The sequence below is a fragment of the Carassius carassius genome, chromosome 13, assembly GCF_963082965.1.
Source record: "Carassius carassius chromosome 13, fCarCar2.1, whole genome shotgun sequence".
In the NCBI taxonomy this organism is placed as follows: domain Eukaryota; kingdom Metazoa; phylum Chordata; class Actinopteri; order Cypriniformes; family Cyprinidae; genus Carassius; species Carassius carassius.
Genome location: NC_081767.1, coordinates 19,745,140 through 19,758,164, shown reverse-complemented (window position 1 = coordinate 19,758,164; position 13,025 = coordinate 19,745,140). Strand labels below are relative to the sequence as shown.

The 13,025-nt window shown below is 43.8% G+C and overlaps 1 protein-coding gene across 1 annotated transcript in view; it reads left to right on the top strand.

Annotated features, from left to right (window-relative positions):
• The window catches only part of LOC132156051 (caprin-1-like), a 143,718-nt gene that overhangs the window by 85,744 nt on the left and 44,949 nt on the right, over positions 1-13,025 (top strand). The window lies entirely within an intron of this gene.

The window sequence follows — 13,025 nt, the reverse complement described above, 5'->3', positions numbered from 1 at the left end:
TGCTCAAGCGGAGAGAACCCGGGAGCCAGGAGACATCGTCACATCCAGACTGTAAAACTTGACAAAAGTGCTCGTTGAGGAACATCCTGCCGCAGCACAGACATCATATATAGAAGAACCACTGAGAAAGCTTGTGATGAAGCCACTGTTCTCGTGGAATGAGCTCTAACTCCTAAGGGCGAAGCGAGTCCACGCGCCTCATAGGTTAAAGATATAGTCTCCACCAGCCAATGGGACATGCGCTGCTTTGTGACAGCATGGCCTCTATTTTGTGTCCTAACAGACAAAGCTGGTCGGACTCACGCCATGGAGCTGTTCGATCAACATAAGTCTTCAGCGCTCTGACAGGGCAAAGACTCAAATCTCCTGACCCCGCCTCTGCAGGGGGTAAAGCTTCCAAGACCACTTGTTGAAAGTGAAAAGGGTTCGAAGCGACCTTAGGGACATAATTAGGCCTCGGTCGCAGCAATACTTTCACAGAGCCTTGTGCAAAATCCATGCATGAGGGAGAAACAGAAAAAGCCTGTAAATCCCCAACTCTCCAAGGCCTCAGCCATCGCGCACCCTGTATAAAACGAGAGACCAGCGGATGACGGCCCACTTAAGCACCATCTATATATACAACCCGAATTCCGGAAAAGTTGGGACGTTTTTTAAATTTTAATAAAATGAAAACTAAAGGAATTTCAAATCACATGAGCCAATATTTTATTCACAATAGAACATAGATAACGTAGCAAATGTTTAAACTGAGAAATTTTACACTTTTATCCACTTAATTAGCTCATTTAAAATTTAATGCCTGCTACAGGTCTCAAAAAAGTTGGCACGGGGGCAACAAATGGCTAAAAAAGCAAGCAGTTTTGAAAAGATTCAGCTGGGAGAACATCTAGTGATTAATTAAGTTAATTGATATCAGGTCTGTAACATGATTAGCTATAAAAGCTTTGTCTTAGAGAAGCAGAGTCTCTCTGAAGTAAAGATGGGCAGAGGCTCTCCAATCTGTGAAAGATTGCGTAAAAAAATTGTGGAAAACTTTAAAAACAATGTTCCTCAACGTCAAATTGCAAAGGCTTTGCAAATCTCATCATCTACAGTGCATAACATCATCAAAAGATTCAGAGAAACTGGAGAAATCTCTTTGCGTAAGGGACAAGGCCGTAGACCTTTATTGGATGCCCGTGGTCTTCGGGCTCTCAGACGACACTGCATCACTCATCGGCATGATTGTGTCAATGACATTACTAAATGGGCCCAGGAATACTTTCAGAAACCACTGTCGGTAAACACAATCTGCCGTGCCATCAGCAGATGCCAAACTAAAGCTCTATCATGCAAAAAGGAAGCCATATGTGAACGTGGTCCAGAAGCGCCGTCGTGTCCTGTGGGCCAAGGCTCATTTAAAATGGACTATTTCAAAGTGGAATAGTGTTTTATGGTCAGACGAGTCCAAATTTGACATTCTTGTTGGAAATCACGGACGCTGTGTCCTCCGGGCTAAAGAGGAGGGAGACCTTCCAGCATGTTATCAGCGTTCAGTTCAAAAGCCAGCATCTCTGATGGTATGGGGGTGCATAAGTGCATACGGTATGGGCAGCTTGGATGTTTTGGAAGGCTCTGTGAATGCTGAAAGGTATATAAAGGTTTTAGAGCAACATATGCTTCCCTCCAAACAACGTCTATTTCAGGGAAGGCCTTGTTTATTTCAGCAGGACAATGCAAAACCACATACTGCAGCTGTAACAACAGCATGGCTTCGTCGTAGAAGAGTCTGGGTGCTAACCTGGCCTGCCTACAGTCCAGATCTTTCACCTATAGAAAACATTTGGCACATCATTAAACGAAAAATATGTCAAAGACGACCACGAACTCTTCAGCAGCTGGAAATCTATATAAGGCAAGTATGGGACCAAATTTCAACAGCAAAACTCCAGCAAATCATAGCCTCAATGCCCAGACGTCTTCAAACTGTTTTGAAAAGAAAAGGAGATGCTACACCATGGTAAACATGCCCCGTCCCAACTATTTTGAGACCTGTAGCAGAAATCAAAATTGAAATGAGCTCATTTTGTGCATAAAATTGTAAACTTTCTCAGTTTAAACATTTGCTATGTTATCTATGTTCTATTGTGAATAAAATATTGGCTCATGTGATTTGAAAGTCTTTTAGTTTTCATTTTATTAAAATTTAAAAAACGTCCCAACTTTTCCGGAATTCGGGTTGTAACTTTCAGAGTGCCTGGCGTTACTCCATCAAAGAAACGGTCTTGAAGGCACTCCAGTACTGAAGCCACTGGGCAGTAAACCGGATCCAATTACGAATTCCACACCAGGTCGTAAACAGTTTCCATTTGAAATCATATAAGCGTCTTTCAACAGAAAGACCGGGACATATTTACTCACTCCGCTCAGAGGCCACGCCCACAGCTTCCATAGATCTGGCCTTGGGTGCCAAATCATTCCCTGTGCTTGCGATAGTGAGTCCTGTCTGAGGGGAATCTCCCATGGAGATCCCGCTAACAGACTGACCAGGTCCGCAAACCATGGCTGTGTGGGCCACCACGGAGCCACCAGCAGCAGCTGCTCCACTCTGTCCAGCCGTATCCTGGATAACACCACTGGAATCAGACGAATCAGGGGAAAAGCATACAAGCTGGATAGCAAATCCACTCCGAAGTTCAAACGTCCGGGGACATGAACCGCTCGGATCGACAGAAATCTGTTCTGAGAACAAAGAAGAATATTTCCCGCCAGCCTGCACAGGGGGCGAGAGCGTAATCCTCCTTAATGATTCAGATACGACACAACCGCTATGTTGTCTGACCTGAGTAGTACATGACGGCCGATCAGCAGATTCGAGAAATACTGGAGAGCTAGAAAAACCCGCCAGTAATTCCAACCTGTTTATATGCCAACTGCGTTGTGTCGCCGTCCAAGCTCCCCAACCGGTCAAAGATGACAGAATAGACTTTACTCATAACATCTTGATTTTGCTCATCTTGAGTGCAAGATTCAAACGGCGTAAATCGTGACTTTTATTTATTTTACCAAAATAGCGGCTGTAAAACCTGACTCCATCTGAGAGGGGTCTACTTTTATAGCCCCTATTCCCCGCAGAGATGCTCCTGCCGCAGCACCACGATTTGGTTAACAACCATGCGAGATTTCCACGGTAAAAAGGCGGGCCTTTCTGAACTGAATGGTGTATCCGTGACGAATTGTGTGTAACACCCATAGTGAAAATGCCGGGCAAGCGCTACCCTGCGGCCCATAAAACTTAGTGGTTTCCAAGCCTCCGCCTGCAGCGTTTCCACATGCATTAATGTCCGAGCACGGAAAGCTCACAGCATCCGTAAGCAAGGAAAGCGCATGTGTAAAAGTCACTACATTTCGTTGTGTCTAATTCTGAAGCGTATCCACGGCAGAATAAAATCCAACAAAATGAACATTGGGCCACACCGCTAACGTGATTACGGCAGCTGTGTGAGCCACCATAAACAGGCCGTCTTAGTCAGCCTCTTGTGCCGTCCCTCAAACTCTGAAGGCTGGATTGTGCAGAGTGTCTGAGGGGGCGCTCAAGTGATAGCTCGATCCAATGATGCTCGAGGTGCCTTTGCTGCGAGACAGTCAGTGTTAGAGCATGGGGACTGCAGTGAGAGGGTTGGATGTGCATTAGCGGTCCAACAGCGCTCTCTAATGGAGGGCACAGTCCCTGACGAACAGGAAGGGAAGCGCATGCGTCAAAGTCGCTGCGTTTCGTTGTGTATAATCCTGAAGCGTATCCACGGCAGGATTAAATCCAACAAGATAAACATAGGGCCACGCCGCTAGCGAGAACACGGCAGCTGTGTGAGCCGTCATAAACTGGCCGTCTTTGTCAGCCTCTTGTGCCGTCCCTCAAACTCTGAAGGCTGGATTGTGCAGAGTGTCTGAGGGGGCACTATAGTGATAGCTCAATCCAATGATGCTCGAGGTGCCTTTGCTACGAGACAGTCAATGTTAGAGTGTGGGAACTGCAGTGAGAGGGTTGGATGTGCATTAGCAGTCCAACAGCACTCTCTAGTGGAGGGCACAGTCCCTGACGAACAGGAAGGGAAGCGCATGCATCAAAGTCGCTGCGTTCCGTTGTGTATAATCCTGAATCGTATCCACGGCAGGATTTAATCCAACGAGATAAACATCAGGCCACGCCGCTAGTGAGAACGCGGCAGCTGTGTGAGCCATCATAAACTGGCCGTCTTTGTCAGCCTCTTGTGCTGTCCCTCAAAGGCTGGATTGTGCAGAGTGTCTGAGGGGGCGCTCAAGTGATAGCTCAATCCAATGATGCTCGAGGTGCCTTTGCTGCTAGGCAGTCAATGTTAGAGCGTGGGGATTGAGGACGAGAGGCTTTTGCCGTCCAACTGAGGTTTTTGTAATGTCGGCGAGATCAGCCAAGGTGGCGCTCGACCGTTAACATCCCCGTCAAAGAACGGTTCACTGCTCGGGCAGTATGTTTGTAAGCACTTAGCACCAAATCTGTTGCCCCAGCAGCTTTTTCACAGCCTCCGGTAATATCTTTCTCGTTAAGAACCACCATAAAGTGAAGTAAATTTGCCGAGATTAGACGCGACTCGACACGCCTTCGATGAGACTTTAGGCCACGGCCGAGTTCAGCGCAATCCGTTCGACTAGAGAGTTCGTCCACAGCGGCATCTCTGTATAACAGCAGTCCGCCATGTCAGCAATGGTGGTGAAACCCATGGCTTTGTGACGTGCGCTGATTAAGGCTGCTTCCAGGACCTCGAAACCTCTTGGTGGAGGTCCGTGAAGAAGGGTAGCGGCTCATGGGGGGGATAGTTTATCCACCACGCGGGTAACCACATTCAACAGCTCACTGAGGAAGAGGAGGCGTGTTTCTCCTGTCCGCTCGGAGGGAGAGAACCACATGTGCCGGCCAGAACCGACTCTGAGTCTGAAGCCGCGGTGGACAAACATAGTTTGTAAAAGCAAATCTGCTGATTAACACATTCGAGTGGGGGAGAGCGAGTAAAGTGGAAAAAACTCATCAGCGCATCACTGTATTCATAGTCCAAGCTGCACACATAGTCCCAAACCACCACCTTGTGCGGCGCCTCGGCGACCGCAGAGGCATAACGGTGGGGGTTAGACGCGAGGCGACCTATAAAAAATACACTCCAGAGCGCAGAACTGTAGCCGCAGGCTATCACGGAGAGAACATGTAGAGAGGCTGCTAAACGAACCTCTCATGAGTGCCTCCCCGTGATAAACCCATTATACGGCTCTTACCTTTCATTGACACTGTTAATTGATTGATTGGTTAATGAGTATGCTCCCAATTATTGTGGGTTCCTCTCAGGCGTGTTTGTCATGTGTCCATGCCATGTGATGTTCTATTTAAGCTGCACCTGTACCAATAAACAAATGATTATGTGTTCTCACTGCAACCTGTGTAAAGCCTGTTTGTCTTTAGCCAGTATCTAGCCAAACTTTGAACATAACATGTTATGGGCCCAGATACGCTGACGTTTGTGCAGATACGGCGTGAGTAAGAAGGCAGTTTGCATATTTAAATTCTTGTCTCAAGGTTTGGAGTACCAGCACCATGAGCGAAAGGACAAATTCACGTTGGTCTCGTCTTGTGTTCGACTGAGACTAAAAGAATTATGAACTGTGGGAGACAAAGTTTTTGGGCCATCTACGATTGCAGAAATTGAAGGACATCATTTTGAATGGGCCCGTCGTGGGTGTGGATGCAGACGCACTGGCTGAGGATGCATCAAAGAATGCTGAAGCATATGCTGAACTGATCCAATTCCTCGATGACAAAAGTTTGTCCCTGGTCATGCGAGAGGCTGCGGATGACGGGCGTGGAGCACTCAAGATCTTGCGGGACTATTATGCTGGTAAGGGTAAGCCCCGCATTGTGAGTCTCTACACGGAATTGACTTCCCTGCAAAAGCTGAGTGGTGAGAGTGTGACTGACTATGTCATACACGCTGAGACTTCAATCACAGCGCTGAGGAATGCTGGAGAAGTATTGAGTGATGGACTATTAGTTGCAATGGTTTTGAAGGGGCTGCCAGAATCATTCAAGCCTTTTTCCATTTTTGTCACTCAAAGTTATGAGACTTTCTTTTGCGGATTTTAAGACAAAATTGCGGAGTTATGAGAGAACTGAAGGTATGCGCACAGCTGTGGCCGAAGATAATGTTATGGGGGCCCGGGCGCATTCAAGGAAGGCCAGTGCCTCAGGAGGTGTAAGGGTGCGGAGCACTGAAAGTGGGGACATTGAGTGTTTCCGTTGTGGCCAGAGAGGACACAAGGCAAGACAATGTCAGCGTGATCAACAGTGGTACAGCCCGGGTAAACGTACCACATTGGAAAGGAGGATGGAAACAAGCGCAGAGGAGAAGCAGAGGTATGTCTGGTCGACAGTAGAGGGCAACACCTCAGTGCCACACTGAAGCAGGCACTATACATCCCCTCCTATCCCCAAGACATTTTCTTTGTGAGAGCTGCCACTTTCAGTGGGGCAACAGTGATCTTTAAGGAGGGTGAGGATGTCCTGCAGTATAAAGACGGTACACGTTTTCTTATTCATGAACATAACAGTCTGTTCTATTTGCCTACTGTGCTAGTAAACAATGACTGTGATAATCAATGTATGAGTTGCCATGATATTCAGAAGTGGCATGAGATTTTGGGACACTGGAATTTTAATGATGTTCAGAAGTTAGAGAATGTTGTGGATGGTGTGTCAATTAAGGGTAAAGTACCCAAGTCTATGCAATGTGATGTGTGTGTCCAAGATAAATTCACTCAGAGTAGGAACAGAAAGCCTGATGTGAGAGCCAAGTCACCTCTACAGTTGATACACACTGACTTGGCAGGCCACATTGACCCAAAGTCCAGAGAAGGGTATAGGTGCGCACTGTCGTTTACTGATGACCACTCAAGTGCAGTGTTTGTGTACTTTCTGAAGCACAAAAGTGACACAGTGGATGCAACAGAGAGGTTCCTAGCTGACATAGTCCCATATGGGAATGTTACATGTATCAGGTCTGATAATGGTGCTGAATTTACTGGACAGGGTTATCAAGTATTACTTCGCAGGAACAGAATCAGACATGAGACATCAGCACCATACTCACCACACCAGAATGGAACTGCTGAGCGTAACTGGAGAACTCTTTATGATATGGCTAGATGTATGCTCTTAGAAAGTCAGTTACCCAAGGAGCTATGGCCGTATGCGGTCCAGACAGCAGCGGTGGTGAGGAATAGATGTTTTAACAACCGCACAATACAGACACCTTATTTTATGCTGACAGGAAGGAAACCCAATATGTCCAGGATGCAGAAGTTTGGTACTGTGTGTTGTACATATAGGCAGGACAGGAAGAAGCTAGACTCAAGGTCTGACAAAGGCATCTTTGTTGGATATGATAAGAACAGCCCAGCCTATATGGTCTATTATCCTGACAGTAGAAAGGTGATGAAACACAGGTTGGTGAGGTTTATGTCCAATATTGAGGGACAAGAGACTGATGACGTGTCTGATGATGATGACATTTATATGCGTTATAGCACAACCAGACCTGACCCTGATAAACCCAAGCAGTGTGACATTCTAGAGAATAGGCTAGGCCTAAGCCAGATAAGCCTACAGTTATCTGAGGTTAAGCCAGAATCGCATTCTCCAGATACCCTGAGTAGAGAGAGGAGATACCCTGGTAGAGAAAGAAGGAGGCCAGATTTCTATGGCGTGGAGAGTGATCAGGAGAGGATCAGCATTGATTATTGCTATAAGATGGTTTCCAATGTACCTCAGACTTTTAGAGAAGCTGTGACTTCATCCAACTCAAGGAAGTGGATAGATGCAATGGATGAGGAGATGAAATCACTGAGGGATAACACCACATTTACTTTGACCAACCTACCTGAGGGCAAGAAAGCAGTGGGGGGTGGACGGGTGTATGCTATCAAAACCAATGCTGATGGATCTGACAAATATAAGGCTCGCTATGTCGCCAAGGGGTATAGTCAGGAGTTGGGTGTAGATTATGGAGAAACTTTTTCTCCTACTGCTAACCTTACCAGTGTGAGAGTGTTGATGCAGAAAGCTGCTCAGGAGAATTTAATTCTCCATCAGATGGATATTAAAACTGCCTACTTACATGCACCGATTGATTATGAAATTTATATGGAACAGCCAGAGGGGTATGATGTAAAATCTCAGACAAATGAGAAGATAGTGTGTAAACTGGAGAAATCATTTAATGGGCTAAAACAATCAGGTCGAAACTGGAACAAAATGTTACATAACTATCTATGCAAAAACATCTTTGTACAAAACCCAGCTGATCATTGTGTTTACAAGAGAGAAACAGAACATGGGAAAGTGATAATATTGATATGGGTTGATGACTTAGTTATTGCTGCCAGTGATGAGAGAGCTTTAAAAACTGTCAAAGAGATGCTTACTGGGAAATTCCACATGAAAGATTTGGGAGAACTGAATAATTTTCTAGGTATCATTTTTGATCAATGTGATGGGGGTGTGACTATGGCTACGTTCACACTGCAGGGCTTAATGCTCAATTCCGATTTTTTAAAAAGATTTGATTTTTTTGCAAGGCCGTTCACATTTCCAATTAAATGCGACCTTTTGTGATCTCCTGTGTGAATGTGAAATGACCCAGAAGTGATCCGCATGCGCAGAAGAGTACTCAACGGCCAACGACGTCACTCGTTGTTTGCGGAAGTAGCTAAACATGGATGTCATAACAACAGTGTAGTCAACAGCAGAGCTCGTTTAGCAATATTAAAGGTATTTAAGTAGCATCGTCCGCCACGGTTGTTGTTTATCTTCTCATTCCTGCCTACTTCAATGCAGAATTATGACGTTTGTAGCGTATCAATGACATACGGGTCGGATAAATGTGACCTGGCCGTTCAGACGGAGGTCGCATTTCAAAAGATCGGATACGTATCGGATTTAGGACCACATACCCAAGTGGCCTGGGTCGCATTTGAAAAGATCGGATCTGTGTCGTTCAGACTGTCATGAAAAGATCAGATACAGGTCGCATAGGGGCAAAAAAAATCGGAATTGGGTCGTTTCAGCCTGCAGTGTGAACGTAGCCTATGTCACAGCAGAGTTATGTTGGGAAACTGCTGGAAAGATTTGACATGCAAGATTGTAAACCCAGGTCGACACCTTGTGAACCAAAGTTGAATTACACCGATGGTAATGTAAAACTGATTGACCCCAGAAAATACAGAGAGGTAGTGGGTAGTTTAATCTACCTAACCTCATGCACTAGACCTGATTTGAGTTATGTTGTTAGCAAATTGTCCCAGTATTTCAGTGAGCCAACAGAAGAGCAGTGGATAACTGTAAAGCATGTACTGAAATATCTGAAATTTACAAATGACAAGATGCTTTGTTACAGGAAATGTGATGAAGGGTTAAGGTTGGTGACTTATAGTGATGCAGATTGGGCAGGTGATGAAAATGACAGATGTAGTACATCTGGTTACTGTGTTAGCCTATGTAAGAATGGTCCTCTGATTTCTTGGAAGACCAAAAGGCAGCCAACTGTAGCATTATCAACATGTGAGGCTGAGTACATGGCTTTAGCTGCCACTATACAAGAGTGTTTGTACTTGAAACAATTGCTTGAACATCTTGATGATTATCAGTATGGTGTACCTATGATTTATGAAGACAACCAAGGTACAATTGCATTGGCAAAGAATCCTGTTTGCAGAGATGTAAGCATATTGATATTAAATACCAATTTGTGAGATCAACTGTAAACAATGTAAAGTGTTTTTGGAGTATTGCCCAACAGATCAGATGGTTGCTGACCTAATGACTAAACCAGCTACAAAAGTTAAGTTACTTACCTTTTCCACGTTCTTGTTTGGTTATAGCCAAGCTAAGATGTAATGCAATTGGTTTCCATGATATTTTTTATTTTTTTTTTTACTTGTGAATGATTCTGAATAATGTGGGCGCAACTGGGGGTGTTAATTGAGCAGTGTTGGGGAGTAACTAGTTACATGTAACGGCGTTACGTAATTTAATTACAAAATTATTGTAACTGTAATTAACTGTAATTATCATCTCAGCTGAAGGTGACTACAGCTGAGATGTATTTCCTTCCTTTTGGGGGGAGGAGGGGGGGGGGGGGATACCTCCCTGAAATGACTTTTTGCAGGTTGGGATGTCTGGAGAGAGAGAGAGAGAGAGAGAGAGAGAGAGAGAGAGAGAGAGAGAGAGAGAAAATAGAGTGGACTGCTGGAGCAGAGAAGCAGAACTACTGTTCAGGGTTTCAGGTCAGTTTCATCTGTAAAGATGCTTTTTTGTCTGTTTTTTTATTTATTTAATCAAGCAGCAGCACGTTGCTCATCAGTCATCACTCAAAATCAAGGACATCATTATTATCTGTTGTAATGTTACAGTAGTAATTTAGCTGAAAAAAAAATCCTATTTTTTTTATAGGTTTAGGAGGAGCTACGACAGACAACAACACAACCCTTACGAAAATTAACATTTTAATATTTAACTATAAATCCAGAGAAAATGGTTATTGTTTAACTGCGATAACCAAAAATGTAAAATTATTTTACAAATGTATTTATTTAAAAATAAATACAACTCCATTTGCAAAAAAAAAAAAAAGGTTATTTAACTTTTATATAGGCTAATAAAAGCATGGTAATTTTTTTGTAAGGGAAAAACATGACTCATGTACAGTATTAGGATTTGTCTATAAAGATATTGTAGTATTGTAGAGTATTGTATTGTAAAGTATAGTTTTGTTCAATCTTGAGTATTAAAGTCATGAGAGAGATGGATAACGGCAAAATAAAGAGACTGAAGAGAAAAATAGAAGTGAAGGTGCAGTTCAGGAGAGAACTTTTAATTATTTTGCATGTCCCCAAATTAAAGATTTAAACCTTTTTTTATGTCAGGTCCATACAAAAAATAGTTTTGTCCATGAATTTGTTTGTATGAGTTTGAATTTTCCAGTCAGATTTTTTCCCCAGTCTGCCCCTCCTGTAAATTAATGGCAAAGACATGGTTTCATTTACTACACATAGGCCTACTGAAACTCGCAGTGTTTTCAACCTCTGCCGCCTCAATATAGGAGGAGTACACGAGCACATAAACATAATTTCTAGAACTGCTCTGTGTCACTTCATGTGCATTTTACTTATTTTGAGAAAACTATCATCATATAGAGAGACAGCAGTTTCAAAAAAACACCAATGTTTCAGGAGTTTATTACACAGAATACCTCACATGCTTATTAGATAACTGTATTTAAGTTGATGTATATGCTTTTATTTATTATTCTTTAATTTTCACAAATTTAGAAAAGTAATCAAAAAGTACTCAAAAGTAATTAGTTACATTACTTTAATAAAGTAATTGAAAAAGTTATTCTACTATTACATTTTAAACAGGGTAACTTGTAATCTGTAACCTATTACATTTCCAAAGTAACCTTCCCAACACTGTAATTGAGTGATTGGTTAATAAGTATGCTCCAAATTATTGTGGGTTCCTCTCAGGCATGTTTGTCGTGTCCATGCCATGTGATGTTCTATTTAAGCTGCACCTGTATCAATAAACAAATGATTGTGTGTTCTCACTGCAACCTGTGTGAAGCCTGTTTGTTTTTAGCCGGTATCTTACCAAATTTTGAAGATAACAGACTCATCGCATGAACACTGCTCAAAGAAAAAACCGCTGAGAACGCGAGATGGTTTCCTTAGGGCACAGATGATTCGCTTTCCTGAAGGAAATGAAATCTGAGCGAAATAGCGTGGGCACTCAGGTATACGATGCGTACGCATGCGTAGGACGGTGCCAAGCGCTGTTTGGCCAATAGGATTGGCGGGATGGTATGGGGCTTCAGACATTCGTCACACTCATAGACTGTATAAAAACATGGACATAGTGTCCGTGACGTCACCCGTAGACTCCTGAAGTGTGTTTTTGAAGCCTAAAGTGTGTAGCAATCCACCTGTCACTCAAGTGGCTACGCCCTTAATTATGCAGAACTTTAAGTCTTAATATAATTTAAACGGATGAGTTATAAAAAAATTCACCCCCCTCACAGTTGTCATGAAAGGCAAAATTAGCTATTTAGACCAAAATCATTTTTTGAACCAGGCTGTAAACATGTTTTTTCCTGCTGTAAAGTTGGGCATTTTAACATGGGGAGTCTATGGGACTGACTCCCTTTTGCAGCCAGCCTCAAGCGGCCAGTCGATGAATTGCAGTTTTAGTCACTTCCTTATTGGCCTCACGAGAGAGAGCGGGAGGTTGGCGCTCGGTCACACTGAGGCCGGTGACACACTGGCTGCGTGGCGTGAGCGTCGCGTGTCTGAAGCGTCCCAGAAGCGTGGCGGATTCTGTGTCTTTACACACCAGAAGCGTGCCTGGCGCGGCGCTGGCGTGCTGCTGCTGTACAGGGAGTCAGTTGACAGACCAGGCTCTTGTCTTCATGACAACAATATCAACTTTTTTACACACCTACGCCTACTGATAAAGGACACCGTCAAAAGTATTGACGGCTAAATAGATTATGTTTGACAGGTGCAATATTTGATAATTATTCATTTATTTTTTAAATTACATTTATATCCGAATTTATGTCAACCTATAGACTTTCAAATATCAAAATATCATGAATTCATATGTATTTGTGTACAAAATGACATAAAAACACATTTTCCTATTATATTTTGCCTGGAAACGCTTCGCGTGCATGTCGCGGTAAAAATAGGCGTCGGTTCTATTTCTAGCATGCAGGCGTTTTCCGCGCGGCTCGAGCCGCGCCTGAGACACGCGACTCACTCAGGCAGTCTGCAAGCTCTAACCTGTTAACATGGGAGCCGAATTAAAAATCGACACGCCCCGCGGCTGAGACGCTTGCGCCACGCATCCAGTGTGTCGCCGGCCTGAGAAGTGTTCCCATACGGTGACGTCACCGCACCATCGAATA